The sequence below is a fragment of the Cyprinodon variegatus genome, unplaced genomic scaffold, assembly GCF_000732505.1.
Source record: "Cyprinodon variegatus isolate N-32 unplaced genomic scaffold, C_variegatus-1.0 Scaffold16, whole genome shotgun sequence".
Classification (NCBI taxonomy): domain Eukaryota; kingdom Metazoa; phylum Chordata; class Actinopteri; order Cyprinodontiformes; family Cyprinodontidae; genus Cyprinodon; species Cyprinodon variegatus.
The window spans coordinates 2,466,369-2,478,799 of record NW_015150469.1 but is presented as its reverse complement, the minus strand read 5'-3'; positions in this window follow the sequence as shown (position 1 = coordinate 2,478,799).

The following is a 12,431-nucleotide window of genomic DNA, read 5'->3' as shown; positions in this document are numbered from 1 at the left end:
TTTTTAAGGAAATATTTTAACAAAAGGTTAAGAAACTACATTTCCAATTACTGAGAAGAACCCAATAGCATTGAAAGACTTTCTTAAAGTAAAATAGTTTTAGCTCTACCAAAAATTATTGACTGTTATTGTCATTTATTATAAGGAACTTAGCTTTGCAAAACAATAAATTAAATACAAATAGAGAAATGACCAAGGACTTTTAAACAGTTCTGTATTTTACTAACAAAAGGTGGATTCTGTGTGGGGAAGGGGTGAGGGGAATTGTGTCAGTCAAGAAGAGGGAAGTGTTTTATTAAAGACCTGGTCTAAAACCCCAACCCCTACTCATCCTCTCCAAACCCCCTCCCCATGTGGAATTCCAGGTGGGTCGCAGGCTAATGACTAGATGACTGTAATTACCCGGGGCTGTTGATAGCTGGAGATGGGACATGGTTGTGCCACAGAGGGCCTAGTGTGGGCTCCTGCTGGGACCACATTTAATCAAAGGCTTCTTGGGCGGCTTATCACAGGGAATACTTTCCAGCAATCTTCTCAGTCTCTGCACCCTCTGTTTCCCAGACTACAGATAAATCTATGCAGCATTCAAATCCAAAGACTCCACATCTAGGAGGTCAGACACCAGCACAGAAAGAACACACAACATTTTAGTATTTTAGACATGCTTTTACTCTTTCATATTGCAGTTGCCATCTTTCTACAGAGTAATGGCCTTGTAGCTCACTGAGTTTGTATAGTTCATTAAGTTCTAATGATAAGATCATATTTTCTTATTGAGGATTAGAACAGGAGCCTTAAAGCAAGTGTTTTAAAAGAGGTAAAAATTTTATTTGTAGAAGAAATGTTCATCATCAGATGGTTATCAAAATAGTCTTCATTGATAATAAGAAAAAAAATCTCATAAGACTTACCTGTCATCTTAGAATGATTGTTTGCTCTAAAAAGAGCCATCATGACTCTAGAAGTGGTCTTTTAATAGCTACAAAAGGCCAATATCATTAGATAGGCTTTATTGCTTCTCCCAAGAGTAATAATATCAAGTCACAGCCAGTCTGAGAGTAGTGCCAGTGACCTGTGGTAATAGCTATCTGTGTCCTGGATGCCAAGCAGAGAGCATTCCTGTTGCAAACCATTAGGCCTTGCAGCTCGCAGACAATGTTAAGTCAACACAGAGGCAGAGAGGCAGACCAGAATGAATGAGGACATAGGAGAGGAATCAAACATGTGATTTATTTGTTCACCATTTCAGAGCTGGATCATTACATGATGTACCAACTCAGTCAACCTCAAAATAAAGTGGAACATCAATATAGAACCATTTTGATGAACATGAAGAGTGCACCCTTTTTTTAAATTATGCATTTTTGTGAGGTAACTCATTGATTTCAAAAGCATTTTTTCAGTCAATATTATTAGATATAACTGACCTGAAAATCTTGTTGCATGGTTGTGCATACCAAAAAACTAATTCTTTATGGAAGCACATTTTTTGTTGTTGTTTTTTTGGCATTAGAGCACAAATTGTGATGTTTTGCCACAAAAAAAAAAATTCAAATTTCATCAAGTTCCATTTGAAAAATTTTGGTCAAACCAGATTTGAACAAGACGAGCAGCACAAATTTCAGTCTTAAAACAGGAAATCCCACAATATAATTTTGCTACATCAGCATTTGATGTTCTTACAGTATGTTTTTTTTTTTTTTTTCCAAACTTCAAGAAAACTGTGGCCTGAAGTTTCTTGTCAACAGGACCAAAGCAAATTCTCCTGCAATATTTGGGAAGATTTTGTTTTCTAGGCCTGGATGATTTTCTTGGAACAGCATAATAGCAACCCTACATATTATTGGGGCTGAGGAGAATTAAGAATATGTATGTCAAACGCACATAGAACACAACTACTATTTACCTGAAATTCCTTCTTATCCTACAGTGATCCTGTTCACTTTTAACTAGATACTTTCCCAAGTTTCTCCTGTGCCATTTTTATTAGTTATGAAGAAAGCTGTATTTATTCTAATTTCTCTGATGGTTCATATTTTCTCCAGTTGTAAGGACTGTCTTTAATGTAGATTGGCTAGATTAAATTCTGTGGAATATTTTTCTACTCTTCTCCTGACTGATTCGTTATATGTTTTTTTTGTCTAAAATAGATTTAAAAATGACATGCATTAAGACTATTTTACAACACTTAAAAAATGCTTTATAATAGAGGTTTGAACAGTTCTGACACCAACAGTAATTTCCTGGTTCCAAGGCTGCTTCGTCTCCAGATCTTTCCTTACACCTTTTAATATGTCATGCGAATCCAGCTCTGATCTACAGTACAGACAGATTTCTTTCTCCATTCCTTTTAGACTATTCATAACGCAGATGGTGCAAACATTTGTTCAACATTATCACAATTATTTTGAACTGTGCCAGCCTTCTCTTTTGTTCTCGCGCTTATTCTCACTCTTGGCTCCCTTCATGTCTCAAATCTGACAGTAAAAAAGATTTATGAAACTTATGTCAAGGCTGCAATGCATGTCAGTGTAAGCAGGTTTTGCCAAATGGCAAGTCTGAGAATAGCGACTTAGCTGTAAGATTACATGCACATCCATGCATGCAAACATATACTTGATGTCCAACATGGAACTGGGCCAAATAATCAGAATGTAATATTTATATTCTTCTTCATTAGAAAAAAATAAAAAATAAAAAGACTAAGACAGTAAGAGAAAAATGCAAAACATCAAACTGGTTCATGTAGGGAAGAAAGCACATAGTCCCATTTAGTGAGCCTGTTTTGCAGCAGATTTTAATCTAAAGTGAACCTTATTTCCCCTGATTCATCTTCATTACCAGTCCCATCTGGCACACATCCCTCTTACCACCTGTTTCCTCCTTCCTGGCTCCGATGCAGGCATTTTTCAGCAGGAACCAGGCTACCTGACCACCTCAAGGTGGTCGCAGCATCAGCCAAGCGATCTATTTTGCACACATTGCCACATGTATACACCTGCAGGCTACGACAGCACCCCCACGGAAAAAAAAACAAAACAAGAAAAAACTTAACTTATCACTTGTCTGGTCAAAGCTTCAGAATGTTAAAAGTGTTTCTGGTCTGCCACTCACCGTTCAAGACCAAATAGCATACAAATACATAAGTCTGTGCGTGTATGTGTGCAGTAGGGTTAGTTTACCCCTCGAGGCCAGAACATCCTTTGTCCTCCTGTCTTTTTTGGGGGGGTAATGTTGGAAGGGGGGAGGCCAGTGAGGTCAGGGGTCATAAAGTTTTGGTGTATCTGCAGAGAGCCTTCAGCTGCAGCATGAATGACCATCGCTGATCCGGTGCCTGTTGACACCTCCAAAGCACTCCCAGCTTGCTCTCTGGCTGGCCGGCAGTGAAGTGCAGTGATTTAGAAGAGCACCTGCTTGGGTGGGTTTAAATCTGGCCCGCTATGACTCAACCTTTCTTGTAATTTTGGAGCTGGAAGTGTTGTTCTGCTAAACAGAAATGATCCAAGCAGAATAAAAGATAATAAAAAATGGGAAAGCAAGAGCTGCACTGATATTATTTATGTATTTTCTTTCGCAGCAGCATATTTATCAAAATCTTTTCATTATAGCGGACAGTGTTTTGTTGCTATTTTGTTTTGTTTACAGATTCACCACAAATAATACAACTTAAAATTTCTTAGAGCAATTTTTTCCTATTTTCTAATTTGATTCCTTTAAGTTCCCTCACAGCAAATTATCCACAGACAAGAAAACTTCCAGATTAATATTTTGCAGATATTTTAAGGTATATTCCTGAAAATGCTTTGTATATAAATACCAAACATGTTCTCTATTTCGGTGTGTTCATATACATGAAGTTTAGACTAAGAACAGTCCCTTTCTGACTGTACAAGTTTGTAATAGAGGGCTGGATCCCCCTTTAGACTTCTTGAAAGCATGCTTTCAGGATGAACTTTTGTGGATCTCCAGACCTTAGATGTTTCCCCATACAATAAAGAAAGTGATTTAATGTAAATTCAATATTAGAATTACTATCCAGAGCATGCTTCTACAATCTTTTTTATCTGTATTTAGTGTGGTCCTCCTAATCTGTATTTAAAGGTATCAGGTGGCTCTTTCAATGTTTCCATTGTGTTCATTCTCATATATTCTGAATGACAACAATCTGACTTCCTGACTATAAACTCTAATCAAATTCGCATCATCTGTTCTTTATGTGATCTGCCTATGTTAATACATTACTGCAATTCTTTTGGGGTGTTGGGGGTTTGAAGATGAAGAGCAATACCTGTTTAAGTTTGAAGTACTTACAAAAAATGTGGTCTGCAACAATGGCACAACAACTGTACCGATAACTCTTCTTCTTTTGTTTATTTTATTTTCGGTCAGCTTTTTGTTAAGCAGTTCTGTGCTCTAGTTAGGAGAGCAAAATATCAGAGAATTATTACTAAATCATGCCATATGTCACATGATATTTACTATGTAAACTCAAGAAAATAAGATCTCTTATTGTAGATTACTTGATGAAGACTTTTTTACTTTTATAGTTATTAATTTCTTTGAGGGATATACAATGACATATAATATGGATATAAAATTATATGCCATTACAGAGGTTACATATTTACAACAGAATTTTTTTGTTGATGAACTTTGCATTTAGCATCCAGTCACACATTCAAATACTTTTCAGTACAATTTGCTCTGTTTACATAACTGCAGTAACGTGTTGCAAAAGCAGACAATTGCAATCCCATGATAAGATCTAAAAATATTTTCAAACCAGATACCTGCGGCCTGATTAGTGGATCACAGTAGCTTGAAACCAGCTGGATGTCAGCTCAAAATGCTGCAAATTTAATTTCACATTCATATTTGTCAATTGGTGTCGAACTTTAAAATATGAACATTGTTTTTAATATGTCCATGTATAAAAGACTTTATGAAGCACTAATGATGAAGCAGGAAAGAGGTTTATTTAATCTAAAATGGCACAAAACGCTCTTAAACCAAACTCCAATAATAATAAAGAACTGTTATTTTAACTCTGCCCTATTGTCAGTTACTGCACATGTGACTCATGAAAAAGTAATAAAATTGTATGAAAACAGAATTTTATAGATAACCAGGCTGCATTTTGTAGATAGGCCTGGGTCTTTTTGCACCCCTGTCTGGGGCAGCATGTGAACCTAATATGCTGCGGCTTATTTTTTTTCCTTGCTCTCCAAACCACTTATCAGGTCCTTTTTTTATGCAGAATCATTTGGACTTGGTGGCTTCAAGCTTACTTTGGCTGAAACTAATCTTTCTGCCCCCTATCAGCAGGCGCAGGACTCTCACTAGCTTTTTAATCTTTTTTTTTTTTTTTTTAAGTTAGCCTGATCCCATCTGCTATGCTCATTTTAAGAGCTGTCTTGTTTCCCGTAGGAACAATGACTATGAAAAGACTGTTTGATATCTCTGATTGGCTGTTTAATTAACAAATGCAGATTAAATTACCAGCTGTGTCTGAATAGATGCCATTTGTTGTAATTAATGTTTGAATTGTTTTGTTTTTATGATTGGCTGCTGTTAGGCCTACCTCATTTGAGCTTAGTGTTTTCTGCATGTTTTTTTGAATAGCTTTGCTTTTTTGTTCACAGTACATCTGCTTGTCATTCAGTGTTGTGTTTTATTATGCAATTTTGATAGCTATAGAAATTGTAATATTAATTATAACAAGAACAATAATGACAATAATATCAATAAATAGTATACAGTCCAAATAGCCCTACATCCTTTTTAATGGGGAACAGCAAGGTAGACTGATCGGGCTGTGATGGCCCAAAAAACGTTGAAATTTGCACTAGAGGAGGGAAATTCATGGACCAGCCTTGCTGCATCACTCTTGCATAAGTCACATTGACACATGTTTTTCGGTAATATCAGATACATTTTTGTTGTACAAGGTGTGGGGCTGCTATGTGGCCAGAACTACACATGCATGTGACAGTGTTAATGTGTTTATCTAACTCCCTGTGTGGGAATTTACAGACACACCTCGGGAAGGCACAAACAACTGTGACCTGGAAAAATAGCCGAAATTCCAGTAACATACCAGGGAATCTAGGGGTTTGCGCTGACAATGCAGACGCGAAGCAGAGGTGTGGGAAACTGGGGAGATACAGGGTCAGGGTCAGCTTGTGTAGGCCTCACAGACGCAGATACCAGTGAGTGATACCAGCTGACGCGTACTGATGCTGACACTAACTGTGATACTATGGCTACCTGAGTGACACTGATAGATAGAGCAGACCCATCCCGGACTAAAGGCTCAAATTCAGGACAGAACTAACTCTTATTATTTAAAAAAAAGCCAAGCTGATTTCATTCCTTGTTTTCAAACTTATTTAGCTGGGAGAAAAATATATAACACATAAACTGCGTAATGTTAAAGCACCGTGTGTGGCAAATAAGTAAAAGTTTCTTCTGTAATGTCTACCTGCACCCAAACATAATTCACAACTGTGTATTTGTTGTTGCTTCAAGTAGACTAAATGTGTTTATCACATCACCGGAGCCAGTATACCTCTCACAGTCTCTGAGTCTCCTCACCTTCGAAAACACAAACCCACCGAAGATACAAACAGGCTCTCTTGTACGACAGATCTCGAACTCATCCCACAAACAAACACACTCCATGTGGAATGTGGGAGGCTGTTTTGTTTGTGTTCTGAGGTGCAGCTTTCTCTACTCTTTATTGCCTCAGAGTGTATACAGTTTCTGGCCTGAACACAAAATCATAAAAACGTAGGAATATCTTTATCTGTTTTCGCATTTTCAAAATACACAGCCAAGAACAGTATTGCTCCCTTTTACTGGGATTCGTGTTTTAACAGCAGGGAGGCTGTACATCATTGCAAGGGGCATGGTACAGTAGCTTGAGCTCCTCAGTAAACAGTGGTAAACACAGCGAGTGCTCGGAATGATATGGCTGAATACCGTGTGGAAAACATTTACACCGAGCTGCCACTGGAACAATATCATTTCAGTTTTACAATAAAGTACTGCTCTAACTAAAACAACAGAAGGGAACTCATCTGTCCCTCTGTGTGTTCAGAGAGACTTGTTTATACTCCAGCCTTTTGCTATCTGTAGAAAAGATAATTCAGTAATGTATAATACCGACATCGAAGAAGTTTGTTTGAAAAGCGTTGGAGCTCCTTCTGTGTATTTTAATGGAATTTCATGTAGCGTGACTCTACCATATGTAGAATTTGAAGAAGAAAGATGACACATGGTTCTCAATTTAAATTTTTTTTTGGGGAGCATTTGAAAATTGGAAAAATTACCTTCATATTTGCATTCAACCCCTTTTACTCTGAAAACCCCTAAACGGATTATCTGTCTTTAACGTTTATCTAATTGGTAATTGCATGCCTCTAAGACCCTCTTGCAACATCCGCAAGATTAAGGAACACATTAGCATTACAATTATTAGCCATGCTCTCAACCATTTAGGTCTTTATAGAAATGTAACAAGAAGAAAGCCAATCTTGAGACAATCTTAAAATATTCCCGAAAGACGTCTCATTTCAAGTTTCCTACAAATCATGTTGACCACACAGCAACAATATGGAAGAAGGTTGTGTCTGATTTTTAGTTTATCATGAAAAACGTTGAGTTGTGATTCACTTTAACAAAGATACAAGATTGGATGGTGTTAAATAAAGAATGAATCTAGAATTGAATATTTTAAATGCTGTGTAGGATTTGGAAATAGGAAGAGAGAGTTCACCGTTCTGCAGGACAAAGACCCCCAAACAAACAGACATTGTCATAAACAATTTGTTTAGTCGAGCAAAAGAAAAAAAAAAAAACATATTTTCTAGATAAAAAAAAAAACTGTAAAAGGCATGCATTACTTTCCTTCACAATGATTTGCAAAGTTTAAAATTTGTAATGATATGTGGAAAAAGAAGTGTAAATACATTTAACTGCACTAAATAGTTACCAGACAGTTTTTCATTTTGAAATTTTAGGATAAAAGTTATGATAAGATGCATCAAATTAGGCTAAGTTAAACTTATGTTGTTGTTGTTTTTAAGCAGAGAGAAAAACAATCTAATATTTTTAAAAAATGCATAGAAACTATGACACAACCATGAGAATAAATAGTAATGCAACACAAACTCCACAGGGAGGAACCTAGTGCAAAAGGGAATCACATTAATTAGAATGGTGTCTCAATGTCTGAATGAACCGTGGTATTTCAATTATACTCAGTTAAACTGGAGACACGCATTGTTTTGGCAATACGATTTTTCATCCAAGTTTCTTTCAGTTACTACAGCCAACTTTTGACATTGTTTTGATCCACCTCAGAAGGGAGATTTGCTCCTCTTGTGCAGAGAATGTGGAGGGGGGGACGCGGTAGGTATACTTGCCAGACTGCTCATATATGGCGTGAAAGTATAAATCACTTATACATTATGTTTTGCATGGTTTTAGAGCACTGTTTGTGCAGAGACCCATTAATGCTGATTCAAAAAGTCCCCGTACAAACAGGCACTAGTTAAATAAAAAACCTCAGACTATTTGAAAGACTGTTCTGTTGAAAGGTCATTAATAGTCCATATATTTGATACTTTGAGGATAACCCAAAATTATCTTTATTATAGGTATAGAGGATGATCTTTTATTTCCGGGTGGATCATCTAAATAAGTACAGACAGACAGGAAACTGTAAAAAAAAAAAAAAAAAAAAGCAGTTCTGAAACTGAAAACTATTTTAGCAGTCCTAATTGTTAATCATTCTGGCGATATGTTTACATAAGGCCCTCCTTCACGCTTGTCCCGTTACCTATCTTTTTTTGCGCATGCGCACTTTCAGGCATATATATGTGGTCAGCTATGATTTCTGCTTCAGCTGATTCATTGAAGCTCGCCTTTCTCACCGTGGTTCTTTGTAAATGGCTGAGGGTCATTAGAGAAAAAGTGTCTATGAAGTGTATGAGAAGAAAAGAAAGCCCTCAGAAGGGGCAGGTATATCCCGGAATGCTTTGCGCGGGAGCTCTCCTCGCAAAGCATTATGGGATTTGCTGTCACAGCAGTCTACAGTCACTCCCTGACAGCAGCAACTAATAACAAAGATGGTGCAGGCACAGCGCAGTGGAGGAGGAATTATGTGACCAACGGGGAGCAAAAAGCAGTGATCATATGTCCGATTGGTAAGTTAAACGAGTTTGCTATAAAGTCTACTATATAGTCCCCGCTCTATATAGTGATGGAGGAATTAAGGGGTTAGGACGGACGTTCGGACACAGTAAGCTTATATGAGCTTTGAGAACAGCAACTTTTAAACAGAGCTTGCACGAGGAGCTTGTGCATGCTCTGGCACGTGTTTAATAGGCATTCCCTCTCAGGAGCAGGTGCAGGGTTGTGCATGTTTATTTTTTGAGTGTAGAGGGCAGTTCTTTTAAAAATGTGTGAAAATTCTCAACAATACCTTTAATAGAAAATCCATAAAGTGCAGAAAAAAGCTCTCAGCTCATCCATTGAATGCTGCAGCCAGATTCCGATGAAAATGAGAAAAAGAGATCATATTTCTCCTATTTTAGCTGACCTTTAGTGGTAACCAATTGTACACAGAATTGTAAGATTTTCCTTGCATGTAAAGCCCTAAATTATCAAGGCCATTCATATATTAGAAATCTGATTGTTTATGTTCCCGACAAACATGGCTTCATAACTGCAGCTTTACTGGATTTTCCAAAAGTTAAATGGGAGGCAGATCTTTTAGTTATCAGGCTAAAAGATGGGGAACCAACTACCACCTTTAACCCATAAGGCAGACACCCTGTCTACCTTTAAGTAGGGGCTTATATTTTTTTCCTTTTTGATAAAGCTAATAGACACGTTTCACAGGAATTTCTGGTTTACTTCCTCACCAAGCTTACTCTACTACTTACTGCTGGTTAAATGAGGTCAGCTTTTCTTTACATTGGATACCAATTGCGCTAAAATGGACATATTCTCATTTATTTCTCAAAGAAAGCGATTTATAAATTCCTTAAGCTGCTATGATATCAAACTGGAAGGATAATATGACAAAATAGCCTAATACTTACAAATTGTCTGTTTACTGATAAAAAAAAAAAAAAAAAACAGCATTGTGACGTACATGAAGGTAGATGTTAAACCATACCAGTGTGTGAATGATTTCTGCCCTGACCCTGGAGAGGTGATTATGGAGGATGAAGGGGTGGAGACTGAAGGCTGAACCAGGCAGGTCCAAAGCAAGCATGCAGCTGCCGTCCCTCCCTTCAGCCCAAAGCTATTTTAAAATCCGAAATAAAAAATCCATATTTTGTTCGTAGCTCTCTTTCATTCTTGTTCACATGCGCACTTAAAGACATGGAGAAGAGTGCGCACATACTAGAGGTGTGCAGGTCCATTCAGCACAAAAGTAAGGTGAGGAGGAGGATTTGGAATATCTTACTTGTTATACAATAACCTTCTGCTCAGGGGAAGATTTTGGTATGGCACTTACATGAAGCTGGCCCTTATTTTCACTGGTTTACTTCCTCACCATTGGGGTTTCATAGGGCTGCTCATGCAGGCAGAGATGAGACTCTTTTATGACTTTATAAACCCAAAACAAAGTTGCTGTCTCAGTCACAACTATGACCGCAAACTGTTACATCTCCAACCCTCCAGGAGGTTTTTAGCAGAAACCAAGAAAAATGGCAGCCACCTTATTTTTGCGGGGAACCTTGTGTATAGCCATAGAGCCTCAGATTATCCTGATCAACATTTACACTTATGCTGCTTTAGGCTTTTGCAGCTGAAACACATAAAGACCAGTTTTCCTCATTCTGCTACAATCTACTTCTGGTCCCCAAGTTCACTTCATTTGTTGGTTTGACTTCTTTCTCTTCTATCTGCTAATTCATTATAATAGTCTATCTGGCCAGGCACTCTATTTAGCTGCTGCCAGAAGGGGCTAATCGCCGTCCAGAAACTAAAAACTGTGTCTAGTTTTCCTTCATAGTGTTCATAAACAGATAATTATTTCACCAATGACACCAATATTAACACAGGTTCTTCGGTCACAAGCTGCTGTCGTGAATGGCCAAAAAGCAGGAAACTAATGTTAAAACAATAAAGTTATAATTTAATAAAAATAAGATCACAGAACTTTCATAAATAAGTAACCCATTATTAAATTAAAAACCTAGAGTTGAAATAAGATGCAAATAATGTAATAGAAGAGGGGTCAGGGGCACGGGCACACAGAGATGAACCGACAGAAGAATATGGTGAAAAATGGATTAAAGCAGACAAGTCTGATTCAAATAAATGTGGATCAGCAGTGCAGGCAATAAGAGGTTATTTAGACATTAGAAAAGATGACATTCAATGTAAACAGAAAAAAAGTATTTCAAGAAAATAAACTTTTACTAGCTTGTAATCATGGAAGGAGAGGTCTCATGATTTATGACAGAAATTGGCAAGCTCACCACCACAGAATCCACAATGAATTCAGTGATTTATACTTTCAGTTGCTTAGAGGGTGCCTGAAAAAAAAAGGCCAATTTGAAGCAGAAACGATGCCTTGCAACATGACAATGACGCAAAACATATCAGTAAATTCATTGTGGGGCAACTAAACTGAACTGAAGCTATTTCAGCTAAAGAGGTAAAAAACAACTTTTAAACTTTTACTCAACTAAACATTTTTTTTTTTTGTTTCAAGTTTATCTTTCTTTTTCAGAGATTAAAAATTGGTTAAACAATTGCATGTTAAAAACCTTCAGAGCATTTATTGGTAAGTCCTAAGTTTTTTTGCCAATGATGCATAACATGTAAACAAGATTTCATGTTAAGGTTCATTGTGGATGCTCTTGATGAGCCCTTTCACTGCTCGAAAGCAAGGCTCCCATTTTTATTACTGGCTTGGAGCTCCGCGTCTGTCAAGTGTTTGAAACGGGATAGTTTGGATGAGAATAAACAGCAGTCTAATGTGTTTATCAGACACCAAAGCACAGACCAACATCTGTTTATCCAAAAGAGAACCCAATCACATAAAAAAACAACAACAACAACTAGAAGAACATGCAATCTGATGGAGCCACACATTGTAAGGGAAGGTGTGTGTTTTTTTTTATTGTTTGCAGTGGGTGTTACAGGGGGTGGGGGGTCTTACAGTGCTATCAGCTTAGCTTCCAGCTGCTGTCGATTACCTTCCAGTTCTGTGGTTTGGACTGAAAAATACAATAATGAACTAAAAGGCATACTTTAAATTACTTTTTTATATAAATCAATGCAGTTTGACAAAGCTACATAAGGTTCCAGATGCAACGAAACATGAAAAAAGGAATATTTGCACCTCCCACAAAAAAGACAAATAAGACCTTTCTTCACAGCCTCCATTCAGCTCATTTTTTTCT